Source organism: Ornithorhynchus anatinus, chromosome 6 (assembly GCF_004115215.2).
Source record: "Ornithorhynchus anatinus isolate Pmale09 chromosome 6, mOrnAna1.pri.v4, whole genome shotgun sequence".
Lineage (NCBI taxonomy): Eukaryota > Metazoa > Chordata > Mammalia > Monotremata > Ornithorhynchidae > Ornithorhynchus > Ornithorhynchus anatinus.
Window position 1 is genome coordinate 48258507 of NC_041733.1, and position 14296 is coordinate 48272802.

General features: G+C 56.8%; 1 long non-coding RNA gene across 1 annotated transcript; it reads left to right on the forward strand.

Moving 5' to 3' along the window:
• The first annotated feature begins 241 nt into the window (after positions 1–241).
• LOC120638449 lies at positions 242–2721 on the forward strand. Its single transcript, XR_005660120.1, has 2 exons — positions 242–286; positions 2243–2721. It is a non-coding gene; the product is annotated as an uncharacterized LOC120638449 (long non-coding RNA).
• The last annotated feature ends 11575 nt before the right edge of the window (positions 2722–14296 follow it).

Below are 14296 nucleotides of genomic sequence, written 5' to 3' on the forward strand. Positions count from 1 at the left end.
AGAGTGAAGTGCCGGAGTGGAGAGACTGGAGTGGGGAGAGAGAGGAAGCTGGGAGGTCGGGAAGGAGGCTGATGAAGGCGGGAAACAGCGTGGCTCAGCGGAAAGAGCCCGGGCTTCGGAGTCAGAGGTCATGGGTTCGACTCCCGGCTCTGCCGCTCGTCAGCCCTGTGACCGTGGGCGAGTCACATAAACTTCTCTGTGCCTCAGTGACCTCATCTGGAAAATGGGGATTGACCGTGAGCCTCGCGTGGGACGACCTGATGACCAGAACAGTGCTCGGCACATAGTAAGCGCTTAAATACCAACATTATCAAACCGTGCGGGCGGAGTAGGATGAGTGACTGGATTTCGCGTGGTGGCCCTCTGGATGGAAAGGAAAGGTGTTGATCGATTAACTCCTTCTAGGGGGGCAGGGAGGGGTCCAGACGGTGAACCTGGGGGCCCTGGGGGCGGGTCTTTTCGGAATGCAATTCAAACACAAGGACAGAGCCCTGCTCAACTCTCTTCCGCCCCTGCAGAAAAACAAGGGAGGAGATCATTCTGCTCTCTGAACCTCCAGGAGCTTCCAGGCTAAGAAGCGAAATAGACCCAAGCTAATAATAGGAAGCAGCGTGGCCCAGTGGATAGAGCCTGGGCCTGGGAGTCAGAAGGAGCTGGGCTCTAATCCCGGCTCCCTCACTTGCCTTAGGCAGGTCACTTTGCTTCTCTGAGCCTCAGTTTCCTCAGCTGTCGAATGAGGTTTAAGACTGTGAGGCCCATGTGGAACAGGGACTCTGGCCAACCTATTTACCTTGTATCTACCGCAGCGCTCAGTACAGGGTCTGGCACATAGTAAGCACTTAACAGATACCACAGTTACTCTTAATAGGCTGTATTGAGTGCCTACTGCTAGCAGAATTCTTTTGGTTTTGTTAAGCACTTGCTTTGTGTCAAGCACTGTTTCTAAGCGCTGGGGTAGATACTGGAGTGTCAACTCACTGTGGGCAGGGAACGCGTCTGCCAACTCTGTTTTATTGTCCTCTCCCAAGTTCTTAGACCGGTGTCCTTCACACGGCAAGCGCTCGGTAAATACCACCGATAGGCAAGTTTATCAGATTGGGTGCAGTCCCTGTCCCACACAGGACTCCCACTCGAAATTGGAGGGAGGAGGATTTAATCGTCATTTTCCCGACGAGGGAACGGAGGCTCAGCGGAGCGAAGCGACCGGTCACCCGGCAGGCAAGAGGCGGAGCCGGGATTCGAATCCGGGTCCTCCGACTCCCGGGCCCGAGCTCCTTCAACTGGGCCTCGTTCCCATTCACCCCCGGTCCCATTCACCTCTGGACCCAGGAATTCTGGCCGAGGTGCGGAACAAACATGGAACAAGGGAATTTATCTGCAGCGGGGCCACTCCACAGGGGATTGCCCTTATGACCGCCAACTCCAGAAAGCGCCGGTTTGTAGATTAGGCGGCTCGTCGCAAGGGATAAAGGTTAAAGTTCCGCACCGCGGTGGAAACGGGTCAGGCTGGTCTGTCGTTCGATCGGTAGCATTTATAGAGCGCTTACTGTGTGCAGGGCAGTGTACTGAGCCCTTGGGGCGAGGACAACATGGCAATAAACAGACACCTTCCCTGCCCACGACGAGATTAGAGTCGGGAGGAGACAGACCCGAATGGAAATAAAAGACAGAGATGGACATAAGTGGTGTGGGGCCGGGAGGGGGGATGAATAAAGGGAACGAGTCAGGGTGCCGCAGAAGGGAGTGGAAGAAAAGGAAAAGAGGGCTTAGTCGGGGAAGACCTCTTGGAGGAAACGGGCCTTCAATAAAGCCGGAAAGGGAGAGAGCCATCGTCCGTCGGCTATGAGGAGGGAGGGCGTTCCAGGCCAGAGGCGGGACGTGGCGAGGGGTCGGCGAGATAGAGGAGATGGAGGGACAGGGAGAAGGTCGGCGTTAGAGGAGCCAAGCGTGCGTCTGAGTCGCAGGAGAGCTAGCGAGGCGAGGTAGGAGGGGATAAGGTGATCGAGTGCTTTAAAGCCGACGGCGAGGAGTTTCCGTTTGATGGGCAACTCCTGGAGGGTCTTAAGGAGTCGGGGGGGCGGATCATGGCCCGAAGGTTTGCGTAGAAAATCCGGGCAGCCGCGTGAAGTATGGACTGGAGTGGGGAGCGACAAGAGTCGGGGAGGTCAGCAAGGAGGCTGGTACGGTGATCACGTAATCGGTACAATAACAAATTTTAAAAAAGGAATTATCTTGTTTCCAGGACATAGTGAACGTGGATTGGACATCTTCAAGCGTCTGAGCGGTGTCTCTGACACAGCCAATCTCAACCCACTCCCCTGCTTTTACCCACAAACGAGAAGACTTGGAGTCAAAAACCAGGGTTGATTTTTATTGCAAACCAGAGATGTAAAATACCCTCATAAGTCGAATCCGAACATCGACTAGAGAATCCGCGCTGCCGGCTGGGAAGAGCGCGGGACCGCAGCGCTCAGATACCCAGATCCTCTTCGGCCTCCGCCATTGCCGGTAGCGAGACCCTGGGCATGTCATCGCGCTTCTCGGTGCCTCAGTTTCCCCATCTGTACGGTGAAGATCATATCCCCGTGCTCCCTCCCGTTCAGACTGTGGGCCCCGTGTGGGACGGGGTGGGTCTGACCTGATTGTCTCGCGCGTACATCAGCGCTCAGCACGGTGCTGGGCAAATAGCCGGGACTTAAGAAATACGGTGGTTACCATTAATGTGATCGACCATTATTAGCTGGGCCCGGGAGTCAGAAGGACCTAGATTCCAATCCCGGCTCTGCCACTTGTCCGCTGGATGACCTCGGGTGAGTCGCTTAACTTCTCTGTGCCTCGGCTCCCTCGTCTGTAAAATGGGGAAGAAGAGTGTGAGTCCCACGTGGGACGGGTCCTGGATCCACCCAGATGAGTGCGGAACTACCCCAGCTCTTAGAACGGTGCCCGGCGTAGAGTCAGAAATTTGAAAAGTTCTCTTGTCTCCAGGGATATAGGGAACATATACTGGACATCTTCACGTGGCTGAGTGGCGTCCGTGGCATAGCCAGTCCAAGTCCACTCCCCAGCTTTTACCCACAGATGAGGAGACTTGGATTCAAAAATCAGTTCCCTCATCTGTCAAATGGGGCTGAAGACTGGGAGCCCCATGTGGGACAGGGACTGCGTCCAAACTGACAAGCTTGTACCTACCCCAGCGCTTAGTTCAGTGCCTGGCGCGTAGTAAGCGCTTAAAAAAATACCTCCCCCCCAAATAACCAAAAAAACCCAAACCCCATTATCATTATTATGCTTCCTCCTACTTAGGTTGTGAGCCCCATGTGGGACGGGGACCGGGTCCATCCTGATGGTCTTGTATCTACCCCACTGCTTAGTACAGTGCCCGGCACAAAGTAAGCGCTTAACCATTACCGCAGTTGTTATTCTTCTCTCTCCTACTTAGGCTATGATCCCCATGTGGGAGAGAGACTGTGTCCAACCTGATGAGCTTATATCTCTCCCAGCGCTTAGTACAGCGCCTGGCACATGGTAAATGCCCAACAAATACCATGTTGAAAAAAGAACACCACGCATCCCATGTTCATAGCGGGCCTGCGGCTGTGACTCCACACCACCCCGTACTGTTGCAGGATGGATTTGCGATGCGCTTTTCACGGTCTCGGGCGGCTCCTCATCCGTTTCCACGTTTCTTTTGAATACGGGACGGCCCGATCTCCCGCTGCAAAGGAGAGCGATACCCCGGGGACACCATCACGACCTAGCAGAAGGGCGGCCTAGCGGAAGGAAGCCCTGGGTTCAATTCCCTGCTCTGACCCCGGCCTGCTGTGCGCCCTAATGTAAGTCCCTGTACGTCTCTGGACCACAGTTTCGTCCGTTCAGTTGATTTATTGAGCGCAGACGTGTGCAAAGCACTGAATTAAGCTGCCTCAGCCGTGAAATGGTATTAAGCACGATTTCACCCTCCCGTCTCGACCGTGAGCCCCATATGGGATGGGGGCTGTGTCCAACCGGACGAGCTGGTATCAGTCCATCAATCAGTGGTGTTGATTAAGCGCTTAGGAAGTGCAGAGCACCGCACTAAGCACTTGGGAGTGTGCAGCACGACGGAATTAGCAGACGTGTTCCCTGCCCAAAGGAAGCGTACGGTCTACGGGGACTCTGCGTACCCCAGTGTTTTACCGATGCCGTTACAGTCCATCGATCGACGGTATCGATTGACCGCTGTAGTGAGCGCTTGGGAGAGGTCGATACAACAGAGTTGGGTGATGCATTCCCTGCCCACAGGGAGCTGCCGGTCACGAGGGGGAATCAGGGGAAGCAGCGTGGCTCAGTGGAAAGAGCCCGGGCTTCGGAGTCAGAGGTCATGGGTTCGACTCCCGGCTCTGCCGCTCGTCAGCCGTGTGACCGTGGGCGAGTCACTTCACTTCTCTGGGCCTCAGTTCCCTCATCTGTAAAATGGGGATTAACCGTGAGCCTCACGTGGGACGACCTGATGGCCCTGTACCTCCCCCAGCGCTTAGAACGGTGCTCTGCGCATAGTAAGCGCTTAACAAATACCAACACTATTATTATTATTATTATTATCGACTCCCTTAGGTTTCCAGGCTTGGGGATGGAATTCTAGAAATATCCCAGTTGATCATCCCTGCATCTGCAGGATTTTGTGGAACCAACATTAGTACAGTAGAGGCAGCGCGGCCTAGAGGGAAGAGCCGGGGCCTGGGAGTCAGAGGACCTGGGTGTCCGTCCCGGTGCCAGGTGGGTGACCTTGGGCAAGTCACTTCACTTCTCTGGGCCTCAGTTTCCTCATCTGGAAAATGGGGATTCCACATCTGGTCACTCACCTGCTCAGACTGAGCCGACATGGGGACAGGCCCACTTGAGTTTGACCTGATTAAGTTTTATCTTCCCCAGCACTTAGAAGAGTACTTGACGTGGTCGGGTCGTCCTCTCCCAAACGCTTGGTACAGTGCTCTGCACATAGTAAGCGCTCAATAAATGCCACGGCTTGATCGAGCGGCACGCAGTACACCGTAACAGATATAATAGTAATGATCGTAATAATGAACGTCTTTCACGGTGGCTCTTTGAGTCGCCGTGGTGTGTGATAAGAGAGAAGCAGCGTGGCTCAGTGGAAAGGGCCCGGGCTTTGGAGTCAGAGGTCATGAGTTCAAATCCCGGCTCTGCCACTTGCCAGCTGTGTGACTGTGGGCAAGTCGCTTCACTTCTCTGTGCCTCGGTTATCTCATCCGTAAAATGGGGATGAAGTCTGTGAGCCCCACGTGGGACGACCTGATTCCCCTGTGTCTACCCCAGCGCTTAGAACAGTGCTCTGCACATAGTAAGCGCTTAACAAATGCCATCATTATTTATAAGATTTGAAGGGAGTGAGGAGCAGCGTGACCTAATGGATAGAGCACAGGTCTGGGAGAGAGGAGGTCCTGGATTCTAATCCCGGCTCTGACAGTTGCCTGCTGTGTGACCTCGGGTAAGTCATTTCACTTCTCTGGGCCTCAGTTCCCCATCTGTTAAATAAAGACTGTAAGCCCCGCATGGGACACGGACTATATTTAACCCGATTACCTAGTATCTACTAGACTGTAAACTCATGATGCGCAGGGCACGTGTCTGCTAATTCCGTTCTGTTCTCCCAAGCGCTTAGTACGATGCTCTGCACAGAGTAAGCGCTAAATAAATACAGTTGCTCGATTGATCTACCCAGTGCTTACCACTGTACCTGGAACATAGTAAGTGCTTAACAAATAACCAAAAAAACAAAAAAGGATTCCAATCCCGGCTCCACCGCTTGCCTTCTGTGTGACCTCGGGCAGGTCTCTTCACTTCTCTGGGTCTCAGTTATCTCATCTGTAGAATGGGGATTAAGACCGTGGAAGGGGCAGATATTTAGACTGTGAGCCCCATGTGGAACGGGGCCTGGGTCCGACCGGATTAACTTGCATCTACTCCAGGGCCTAGAACGGCGCTTGACACGTAGCGAGTGCCTGACGGATATCATCTCTATCCCGAAAAGGTCAGCACTACCCCCGTTCACGAGCACGTCCCCTCTGGGGATGCCCAGGCCTGGGGGCGGGTTATTGTTCTCTTGGACTCTATTGGACTCTCCAAAGCGCTTAGTACAGTGTTTTGCACACGGTGCTCGATAAATACGATCGAATGAATGAACGGATGCAGGTCCGACGCCCATAGAGTGGAAAGGAGGCGGCGGAAGAGAGGCTGGACAGGCTGGGGGAGTGGCTCAGTCAGTCGGTGGTATTTATTAAGTGCTTACCGTGTACACAGCGCTGTACTAAGCGCTTGGGAGAGGACAGTAGGAGACCTCCCGGCCTCCCCAGGCGGGGACCCGGCGTCCCACCCTGTCCCAGACCCGAACCCCCCGGGACCCGATGGGAGACTGCAGTGGCCGCGGTCCTTTCCCCGGAGGGGCGGAGGCCGTCTGGATCTTGCCCAGAGAGACCTTTTCGGGAGCGGGATGCAGGAGAACCGTGGAATCTGGACCTCACTGGCTTTTCCAGTTCTCCAACCCGGAGCCGACGTGGGATAATCCACACTGGGGAGTGGCAGATCATCATCGCCGCCCTCTCCGCTGAATCTGGCCCCCGCCGGGTCCCTTCTCCAATCTCGAACCTTTAACCCGCCACCCTGGAAATGTTCCACAGTCCACTTCCTCCGCGCCGGTGCTCAGCTGCACGGTGCTGTTGGCAGAATTCCAGAAACCTGCCCGTTAGGTTAAACTCATTCTCACCTGCTTCGGTCCCTCCCGCTTCTCTGCCCCGTAATATTTCTCCTTCCTAATTCACTCCCATTCCCATTCCCCCGGCAGCTGTTCCAGATATTTAACTCTCTCCTCACACTTTCCGTCACCCCCCCCCCCCGCCCCCACCTTCTGTTTCCCCTAATGAGCTGGACACAGATGTTATTCACGAAATGGAAACCATCAAGCACTATCCGCTCTTGGTTCTCCTCCTGTCTCTCTGGCGTCTCGGTCTCTGTGGTGAGCTCCTCCTCTGCCTCCCACCTTCGAAATGTGGGAGTCCCTCTGAAGAGCCTTTTTTTTTTTAATGGTATTTCTTAAGCTCTCACTATGTGCCAGGCACTGTCCTGAGCGCTGGGGTAGACCCAAGCTAATCAGATTGGACACAGTCCATAATAATAATGTTGGTATTCGTTAAGCGCTTACTCTGTGCCGAGCACTGTTCTAAGCGCTGGGGGAGATACCGGGTCATCGGGTTGTCCCACGTGAGGCTCCCGGTCTTAATCCCTCTTTTACAGATGAGGTCACGCTGAGCCACCGAGAAGTCAGGTGACTTGCCCAAAGTCACACGGCTGACAGGCGGCAGAGCCGGGATTAGAACCCACGACCTCGGACTCCTAAGCCCTGGCTCTTCCCACTGAGCCACGCTGCTTCTCCATGTCCCCCATGGGGCTCGCGGTCTCAATCCCCGTTTTCCAGACGAGGTAACTGAAGCCTAGAGAAGCGACGTGACTTGCCCAAGGTCACACAAGCGACAAGTGGCGGAGGCGGGACGAGAAACCAGATCCTCCCGACTCCTGGGCTCTAACCACTGGGACACACGCCTTCTGCTCTCCCTCGGAGAGCTCATTCAGTCCCCCGACTTCAACTGCCATGTCCGTGCGGAGGATACCCGGGGAAGCGGCGTGGCCTAAGTGGGTAGAGCCCGGGCCTGGGTGTCAGAAGGACCTGGGTTCTCATCCCGTCTCTGTCACATGCCTGCTTTGTGCCGTTGGGCAAGTCACTTGACTTCTCTGGCTCTCAGTTACCCTTCTCTGTAAAATGGGGGTGAAGACTGTCACCCCCATTTGGCACAGGGACTCTGACTAACTTGGATCTACATCAGCGCTTAGAACACTGCCTGGCACTTAGTGAGTCCTCTGTGGGACAGGGACTGTGTCCAACCTGATTAGCTTGTAACGGCCCTAGCGCTTAGAACGGCGGCTGGCGCACAGTGAGCACTTCACAGATATCATAAAAAATCATTATTTTCCCAGTAAAAACGTCCAACTGAACCAAGGGCCGGAAAGACTTCCAGACCAGCTCTCGCCTCAGTCGGCAGCACAGAATCCTCACCGCTAAAAAACACCGTCACCGCGGCGGCCTTTTTTCTTCTTAAAAGGTAGTTCGATCAGCGCTTGCTTACAATTTGCCCAACACTGTTCTAAGCGATGGGGTAGGTACAAGTCAGTCAGGTTCGTTACGGTCCACGTCCCACCAAGGGGTCAGAGTTTAATGTGTTCCCATTTTACAGTTGAGGAAACAGAGGCCCAGAGGGGTAGACTGTAAGCCCGTCAAACGGCAGGGACCGTCTCTATCTGTTGCCGACTTGTTCGTCCCAAGCGCTTAGTATAGTGCTCTGCACATAGTAAGCGCTCAATAAATACTACTGAATGAATGAAGTGAATTACCCAAGGTCACACAGCAGATTAGAAGCTAGGTCCTTCTGACTTGCAGCTCCATGTTCTATTCACTAGACCACGCTGTTTTTCAGCGAGGCATCGGATCCTTAGGAAATCATGCCGGACGTCACCCAAACCGGGTCGCGGGGGGGGGGGGGGGGCGGCGGGGGCGGACACTTCAGGGAGTGACCGCTTGCGATGGTCGTTTTGGTGCCGGCGACTGAATTTTGGAAAGAGTTGTCGCAAAGACCGCAGCGACCTCGCGGCAGGATGGTCCTCTTAACTTTTATCGGTTCCAGGGGTTGAGCGTTCTGATTTTTGAATCCGAGATTCTGTGATCTGCAGGAGGTTGACATCGCGGAAGGTCACTTTAAAAGGGAGCCTTCCCTGAGGTGACCTTCGATACATAGTTTCCAAAGGCGGTTTGGGCTTCAAGCGCTTAGTACGGTGCTCTGCACATAGTAAGCGCTCAATAATACTATTGAATAAGGGTGGCAATGACAGCATGGCTCAGCGGAAAGAGCACTGGCTTTGGAGTCACGGGTCATGGGTTCAAATCCCGGCTCGGCCATTTGTCAGCTGTGTGACTCTGGGCGAGTCACTTAACTTCTCGGTGCCTCAGTTACCTCATCTGTCAAATGGGGATTTAAGCCTGTGAGCCCCACGTGGGACGACCTGATTCCCTTGTGTCTACCCCAGCGCTTAGAACAGTGCTCGGCACACAGTAAGCGCTTAACGGATACCAACATGATTAGCGTCATATCATTATCGTCAACATCGTCCTCTTCGTCTTCATCATCGTGAACAGCATCTAAATAACCCATCGGCGTCATCATTATTTGCCTCATCGGTGACGTCATCAGTTTCCTCGTTATTTACATCATCAATAACATCATCAATATAGTCATTATTTCCATCATCAATAACATCATCAATATCATCATTATTTACACCATCCCCGTCACCATTTACCTCGGCACCGTCATTAACGTCACGATCACAAACGTGCTCTTCGATCTTTGACATTTTCGATAGCTTCTTTAATATCATTATGCGTATCATCTTCCTTATCATTAACATCTTCAATATCATTATCGTCGACCTCATCGATTCCTGGTCGTCAAGCAGTAATATTGTCATCGATATCATTATCGTTCTTTTTTGTTTTATCTGTCGAGCGCTTACTCTGGGCCGGGCACTGTACCGATCAGATACAAGCTAATGAGGTGGGACACAATCCAGTCCAACCCCCACAGTCACAATCCCCATTTCACAAACTGAGGCCCCGTGAAATGAATTGACTCGCCCAAAGTCAACCAGCAAACCAGTGGCGGAACGGGGATTAGAACCCAGGTCCTCCTGACTCCCGGGCCCGGGCTCAATCCACCAGGCGATCCTGCGTCTCTTGCCACCGACATCGTCAGTAGCATCCATCGATATCGTCGTCATCGGCGAATCTCCGTCGTTATTAAGCCCGTCGACGGCGTCGACGAGACCGTCGTCATCCAAGAGCTTAGTCCAGCGTTCCGCACGCAGTGAGTGCTCAGTAAATGCGACTGACCGATGGACTGGTAATTGAATTAACGTGGAATAGTGCCCGAGGGTTGGGTCTGGTAGAACTCTATCACGGGCTGTGGCCGTGACCTCTGACCGACAAATTTTGATCTCCCCCTTGGGGTGACCAGCGTTTTATTTTATCATTTTATTATTTTTTAAGCTATTTGTAAAGTGCTTACTGTGTGCCAGGCCACGGTCAAGCGCTGGGGTCGAGTCAGGCTACTGCCATCTCCCTCTGGCGGGCAGCGGAACAAAACGTACCTTGCCCCAAAGACCTTATCCCGCCTCCAGGTGGAATGATCGTTTTCCTCTGTCGGGATGGATTTAATCATTTGGTGTAAACGTGGTTCGCTTAGAAGCTAACTGGAGCAAACCCAAGCCACGAGCCCAGATCTGTCTAGCCGCCCATCTGCCCTTCCCAGTCCCTCACCTCTAGGCTGTAAGTTTATTTAGGGCAGGGAACGTATCTGCTATTTCTGTCGTATCGTACTCCCCCAAGTGCTCAGTACAGTGCTCTGCCTATAGTAACTGCTCAGTAAATACAATTGATTGACTGATGGATTCCTAGGAAGCTCTAGACCATAACCTCATTGCGGGCAGGGAACGGGTCTACCCGCTCTGTCGTTTTGAACTCTCCCAAGCGCCTAGGGCAGGGCTGCGCGCACAGTAGACGCTCCCTAGTACGACTGACTGATGGAGTGATAATAATAATAAATAATAATGTCGGTATTCGTTAAGCGCTTACTATGTGCCGAGCACCGTTCTAAGCGCTGGGGTAGACACAGGGGAATCAGGTCGTCCCACGTGGGGCTCACGGTCTTAATCCCCATTTTACGGATGAGGGAACTGAGGCCCAGAGAAGTGAAGCGACTCGCCCACAGTCACACAGCCGACAAGTGGCAGAGCTGGGATTCGAACTCATGAGCCCTGACTCCAAAGCCCGTGCTCTTTCCACCGAGCCACGGTGCTCCTCATGAGTGATACATTCATAGGGTTCTAGGTTCTGAAAGCCTAGAACTCTGATTGAAATTCTTCTTATCAACACCGGCCGTCAGAGAACCGGCTACACTCTAGGTTAGGCCATCGGCAATCTGGTCACCCCGTCCTCCAGACCGTAAGACGTTACGGGCGGGGAACGTGTCGGCTGATTCTTCGGAATTGTCCTCTCCCAAACCCTTAGGACAGTGCTCTGCACATAGTGAGCGCTCAATAATTACCACTGATTGATTGATTTGGCCGTCAGGAAACTGGATGCACCATCAGAAAAGCAGATATGGCATAGATTAGGCCATCGGGAAACCGGATAATCCATGGGCTAGGCCACCGGGAACCTGGATAAGCCAAGGGTAAGGCCAAGGCCATCGGGAACCCGGTTACCCCAACCTCGAGGCTGTAAGCTCGTCACGGTCAGAGAACGTGTTTACTAATTCTTTTGTCTTGCCCTCTCCCAAGAGGCACTGCTCTGCACATAACCAGCGCTCAATAACTACCGTTGATGGATTGATTGATTGATTGATTGATTGATAAGACCATCAGGAAACCGGATACTCCATGAACTGGGTGCTCAGAAAATACCACCGATGGACGGATTGATTGATTAGACTCTCCAGAAACCGGATACACCATCGGTTAGGCCATCGACGAAATGGATATGCCGTGAGCCGGCTCATCGGGAAACTAGAAACACCACGGATTAGGTGGTCGGCAACCCGGATACGCCACGGGTCAGTCCGTCGGCCAACTGGATGGGCCGTCCTTCCGCATACCGTGCCCCCGCATCCAACGTTCGGATTTCGTCACCGCCGGGACTTTTTCAAAACTTATCCACCCACGTCTCGCTCCTGTCAGAGACATGTAAACTCGAGTGCACCGCTCCTTGGGGCGCTCCCGGTCCGGCCTGAGCTTGAAGGAAAAGTAGCCACGCGGGGATGTGGCTGGGGGTCGGGCTCGGTCTCCACGGCCCCCCAAGTCGTCCGTCTCCCGTCCCGCGGCGGCGACCCCCGTCAGCCCCGCGGCGGCCCGGTCTCCCTCGCCGTCCCCCAGGGAGCCCACTGGGGGCCCGGCGGGCGTCAGTCCACCACGGAGGAGGGGGCGGGGTGGACGCAGCACGGGGGACGTCGCAGGCCCTGCACGATGGACTGCAGCACCCCGGGCTGCCTCCCCTTGAGCTTCTTCCCCGAGGACCCGTCAGACGAGACCGAGGGCCGCGGTCCCCCGTCCGGGGCGCCCCCGTCCGGGGCGCCCCCGTCCGGGGCGCCCCCGTCCCGGCCCCCGGCGGGTCTCTCGTCGGGCCCACGGCCCTGGCGCTGGAGGTGGTTGCGGATGGCGACCCCCAGGGACTCGGGGTCCAGCGAGGCCCCGTACACCTCCCAGGTCATGCCCTGGTCGTCCCACTCCACCTCCCGCACGCGCTTGGACTGGGCCAACAGGAGCTTGGCCTCGGAGCTGCAGCTCAGCTGGCGTTTCTTCTCGCCCGGGGTCAGCCCGGGGAAGCTGCTCAGCACGCTCAGGATCTGCTCCCGCCGGAAGTCGCTGGCCCGACGGGCCTGGCGGGGGCTGGCCTGGACCCCGAGCCGGCCGGACCCGGGGCTGGACTGGCTGGCGGACGAACCCGAGGGCAGGCTCAGGCTCATGGACTTCTTGGGGGGCCGGCCCTCCTCGGCCCCCTGGCCCCGGCGACCGCTCATCGGGGTGGCGGCCGGACCCCCGGGACCCTCGGCGGGGGCGTTGTCCCGGGCCGGTCCCCCCAGCTGGGATTCGACGCCGCCCGGACCGGGTCCGGCCCCGGGGTCTCGGGCCGAGGGGAGGCGGGGCCGGGCCGGGGGTTCGGCTCCGGGAGGGCCGGGGGCCTCCCCTCCGTCTGGGGCCCCCTGTCCCCGGGCACCGGGCGAGCCCCGGGGCGAGAGTCCGGATCTGGGGGCACAGGTGGCGGACGAGCCCGGGCGGCCCAGAGCGTTGGGCGGCGGTTGGAGGTCGGGGCCTTCCCCCGGGGCCTTCTCCTTCCAGAAGGCCTCCAGGATGCTGGGACTGGTGGCCACCGCCCGGCTCTCCGTGCTGGCCACCGCCTGGACTCCGGCGTCTTGGCGGGGGCGCGTGGCCGCCCCCTGGCCCGGTCCCCCCGTTTCCGGCCGGCCGGCGGTCATCGTGCCCGCTTCCCGGAACCTGGAGGCCCCGGGCGGCCCCACACCCCCGCGGGCGTCGTCGGAGCAGCCAGTCTCCGGGCAGGACGGGCCCGCCGAAGGGGCGGCCTGGGGCCGGGGAGAAGAGGAGGGGTCCTCGGCCGCTGCCCCGCTGACCACGTCGGAGGACGGGTGGCCGCGGGCCCCGCCGTCCTCGCCGCCGCCCGAGGGGCGGCCGGGTCCGCCGGGGTCCGGTGCCCCCAGGGAGCGGACGTGGCCGTCGCCTTCGCCGCTGGGGGTGGCTCTGGCCGGGGTCCGCTGGTGGGAATCTCCCGTCGGGGCCGCGGGGCCGCCGGAGCCCCCCTGCGGCGCCGAGCCCCCGGACGGGGCGGGGCGGGCCGGGGGGTCACCGGGGCCCCGGGGCGCATCCGCTTCCTCCCTCGACGTGGTCACCGCTGCGGGGTCGGTGGGGCCCGGGGTGTTGGGGAGGGTCCCCATGGTCCCCGAGGCCTGCGGGGAACGCGGTTGGCACGGCCTTCTCCTTCTCCTCTTCTTCCTCCCTCCTTCCTCCTCCTCCGCCTCCTCTTCCCTCCTCCGGCCGGCCTGAGAACGAAAGGGCAGGGGCCACCGGCCGCTGGGAGGGACCCCGGACCGTCCGGCCCGGTCACCGGGACCAGACAACGGCCTTGGAAGCCGGCCCCGGGGACCGGCGTCGTGTCCACCGCCTCCGCTGTCCTCTTCTGAGCGCTCGGTCCAGTGCTCTGCACACGGTAGACTGGAAACTCCCGGAAGACAGGGGTCGTGTCCACCAACTCTAAGGGAATGTGTCTCCCAAGCACTTTGCACACGGTAGGTGCTCAGTAAATACCACTGAACGAGTGAACGGTGTCTTCTCCCGAGCGCTCAGTCCAGTATTCCGCACACAGTAGACTGGAAGCTCCTGGAAGGCAGGGATCGTGTCTTCCAATTCTATTGTTCACTCCCAAGTGCTCAGAACAGTGTAATCTGGTGATGGGCAGAGAACGTATCTGCTAATTCCGTTACATCGCGCTCTCCGCACGTAGGTGCTCAGTAAATACCGTTGATGGATTACAGTGCTCTGCACGCAGTAGACCGTCAGCTCCTCGAGGGGAGGGATCCTTTCTAGCAGATCTGATGTCCTCTCCCGGGTGCTCAGCACAGTGCTCTGT